At 36.5% G+C, this 4,041-nt stretch overlaps 1 pseudogene; it reads right to left on the bottom strand.

The window, feature by feature from the left end:
* LOC125367068 lies at nucleotides 1-957 on the bottom strand (annotated as a pseudogene).
* Nucleotides 958-4,041: the final 3,084 nt, after the last annotated feature.

The following is a 4,041-nucleotide window of genomic DNA, read 5'->3' as shown; positions in this document are numbered from 1 at the left end:
TCAGGTGCAAAGTATTTTAGTTTCAGAGCAAATCTTCCTTCTCTGTAAAGTTTTTCTCCAGGCTGCTTTAATATCCGTGTTTCTCAAGCTGTAGATAAAAGTATTCATCATGGGAACCACAATGGTGTAAAACACAGAGGAGATTTTCCCCTCATCCAGGGACCCAGCTGATGAGGGTTTAAGACACATAAATTCCCCTGATCCAAAGAAGAGAGAGACAGCAATGATGTGGGAGCTGCAGTTGCTGAAGGCTTTTGACCTGCCCTCAGAAGAGCTCATGTTTAGGATACTGGAAATAATAAAAGCATAAGAAATTAAGATTGTGAAAGTAGGCACAATGATATTGATGACTGCTGCAATGAAAATCTCCAGCTCAGTGACATAGGTGCTAGTGCAGGACAGCTGTAATAAAGGCTGCACATCACAAAAATTAGTGGTTGATGATGTTTTTATCACAGAAGGTCAATCTCAGGACACATCCAAAATTGACCATGGAACCAGAAAATGCCACCAGGTAGAAACCACGGATAAGGTAGGAACACACATTAGGGGACATGGAAATATTATAGAGCACTGGACTGCATATGGCCACATAGCAGTCATAAGCCATCGATGTCAACATGTAGCATTCAGAATTAATGAAAACATAATAAAGTAGAGCTGACTCATGCATCCAATGTAAGAGATAATATTCTTGCTCAGTACAAAGTTCATCAGCATATTAGGGGTAATCACAGAAGAGTAACAGAGGTAGACGAGGGACAAATTAAAAAGGAAAAAGTACATGGTGTGGTGAAGATGTGAATTCAATTCAATGAGAATTATCCCCAAATTTCCCAATGCCGTGACCGCATACACAATTAGAAACAGAAGAACCAGGCGTATTTGTAAATTCAACTGCTCTGTTCAATCCATCAGTATGAATTCAGTCACAAAAGAGCCATTTGTTGGACCCATTCTATAGGAGATATTGTAGACAGAGGGAAAACATTGTCATTAGAAAATGCTGTAGATATTCCAAATTCTTCATCTTCCACAAGCCTGAAATTTCTGCTGGGAGACAGGCAAATGCATTTTCCTGAAAATCTTAGAATCTGCCTTTCATTCTTGGTAGATATTGAATGACTTTTGCTACCTCTTACTGGTGTCATCAACATTAAATACATTTAAGTCCATCTCCAATTTAGCCTACATAGCTAAAGCTAGTGTGGTCATAGGCAAAAAGGATTTAGAGAAACGAAGGGAAAGAAGATAGGCTTCTTCTCTCCTCTCGCTTTAAGGTTTCACTTTTTGTTGACTACTGAAACCGAAGCCAGATTCCTCATTACCCTGGTGCTTAAACTATTAAACTTAGAAGCATGAACACTCCTTCTAATCTAAAGCAAAAATAGAGTCCAGAAATATGTGCTCCTGCCCAATGTCATGAGAAAATTCTTAAATCTAGAGCAGTAAGAGCCCTCTCCAATGAGATGAAACTTTCTATTTAAAGTACTGCAGACCCCCTGTCAACTGATTCTGAACATAGTTGGCTCCCTTTCCAAAGATATTTTTCTACCTATTTCATTTTAACTTGTAGGATTGCAGAACATGGGATGGAAACAGCATATTTTTCATCACTTAGCTTTATCTGGAAAAATGAACACATTATGCTAAAGAAGATAAGGAACTACTGGTAGAAAAATACTGAATGATCTCACCTGTTAACATTGCCATAAGCATAGAATAGAGAACGCTCTACTGAGAACAGTGGAGAGAATATCAGATGGTATTGGCCAAAGAGTCAGAAGTTCCAATTATTCAACAAGATTGGATTTAAGAGATCTATCATGCTATATATTACCAAGTGACTTCTGTATAAATACTAAATATTTAATAAAAGGAAATATCCTTTCTTTTCTTTTCTTTTTTCTTATTTGTTGTCAGAGTGATGTACAGAGAGGTTACAGTTTCATACGTTAGGCCTTGGGTACATTTCTTGTACTACTTGTTACCTCCTTTATATGGTCACTAAATATATACACGCAAAAACACAAGAATACATAATTGTAGCTATGAAGTATGCTAATCAACTTGGTTGTGGAGTCATTTCGCAACTTATGTGTTAATCAGATGATCAAATTGGGCATCTCATGCAACTGATATGTCTCTTGTAAGCTTATTTCCTCAAAGATATACATCCAAAATTTACATGGTAGAAATAGACCCCAAAGTGCTAAATATAAAAGAAATTATGCTATCAACAGGTTTGCAACTTACACTCCTTAAGTGAGAAGAACAATGCTTATTCATAGTTGTTATGTATTCATGCTCTCGCTCATGGAAACATGGAATCTCCTTCTAACTATTAGATTCCTTTGTTTTGAAGAGAAAAACACACTTAATATCTTATATTTCCTGGAAATCTGTCAGCGGGGACCTAATGTATAATAATTCTGTTCCCTAAAATATGACAAAAATAAACATCAATTCTTTTAATCACTTTGCCACTTTAAGAGATAACAGAAGATTTTGCCCAGGTTCAAAGTAATTGAAAGTCTTGGTTATAAGCAAACCACAGCTTTCTCAAACTCTTTCCAGCAAACAGATGCCAAGTCTTAAAAGGAAAGCTTTGGATTATATTCACAACTACATGTAGTAGCATGAAGAATTGCCAAGGGAATTGTTTTCTCATGTTTTTTCTCAGTGTTTTCTCAAGCTTTACCTTCTCACTAGGGATTGTCCATCCTTCAGGGTAGAGCTAATATTAGACTTTCCCTCTCATTGTGGATTTCCCATTCCTCAAAGTAGAGCAAATATTAAACTATCTTCTTTCCCTCACCAGATCACTTCAGGAAAATCTATGTCACTGTTTTCTGCTTTTATGATTGTTTCTTTTTGTTGAGCTTATTTTATTTTATTAATGTTTAATTTTATTATCTTTAAGTAGTTGTACAAAGGAATTGCCACTGAACAAATAGTTTTTGAATACACTGAGTCATGATCAATGGCATTCCTTTCAATATTGTCACCCAACCCTCGCTCCTCACCCCATCCTTCATTCATCTTAATGTTGCAGGATATACACTGTATTATTGTCTACATTTCTCACTCTTCTCCTCTTCACTTGTCTACCCATTTCCCCTTGACCCCACCCCACCCCTGTCAAGTTCCCACTTCTTGGGTTTCTATTTTTCTGAATATTGATTTTGCCGAATTTTGATTTTGCCTTTCCAGGCAGCTTCACTATTTGAGATCTCCTTTGAATGTACCATATTTCAGTTAATACATTTCTATACCAGCCAATATAGTTACTTAGGAGTTTGTAAGCTAAATTGAGTTTCCACATACAAGGGTAAAGATGGATTCTTTGTCTCTTTGGGCCTGACTTACATCACTTAACAAAATTTGCCAGCTGTACATAGGATAACGGCCTAATATCCAGAGCATGCAGAGAACTCTAAAAACATAAACCTTCAAAAACCCAACAGCCCAATTAATGAATAGTCCAGTTTGCTAATGGGAGTTTTCTAAGAAGAAACAAAAATGGTCAATAGACACATGAAAATGTGATCAGTAACTGTCCTTCCTATTTCTATTTTAAATATTTAAAAGGACAATAGATACAGAAAATTTATTGTCTTCATTGTGATCTAGTGTATTCTCTCTACAGGCAAGCAGTGTTTCCAAGGATCAGCAAGTTTTTTTGTTTTATTTTTCTGCTTTTGTTTCCCATGGTGCTATGTATTCACTTGCCATCCCCTTATGTATGATAGACAAACTCATCCCTAGATTCCTCATCAATGTTTTCTTTAAATATTTTTCATTATCAATTCTGGGTTTTAGTTTAGGGCCTGACCCCAGGTGGACTAGACAGGTGCTCTACCTATTTTTTTCCCACAGTTCCAGGATTTTTTTTGAAACACAAAGAATCTATTTTTGGTAAACTGGATAATTTTGTCTTGAATTCATAATTAGCAGAGAATTTGGCCCTGTAGGTCACTCTCCTGTCATCTTTTCCCTGCCACAACTTCCCCACAACTTTCCCTATTGTCTCCTTGTCAG

This window comes from Perognathus longimembris, chromosome 18 (assembly GCF_023159225.1).
Source record: "Perognathus longimembris pacificus isolate PPM17 chromosome 18, ASM2315922v1, whole genome shotgun sequence".
In the NCBI taxonomy this organism is placed as follows: Eukaryota; Metazoa; Chordata; class Mammalia; order Rodentia; family Heteromyidae; genus Perognathus; species Perognathus longimembris.
The sequence above is the reverse complement of the archived record's forward strand: the minus strand, read 5'-3'. Positions and strand labels throughout refer to the sequence as shown.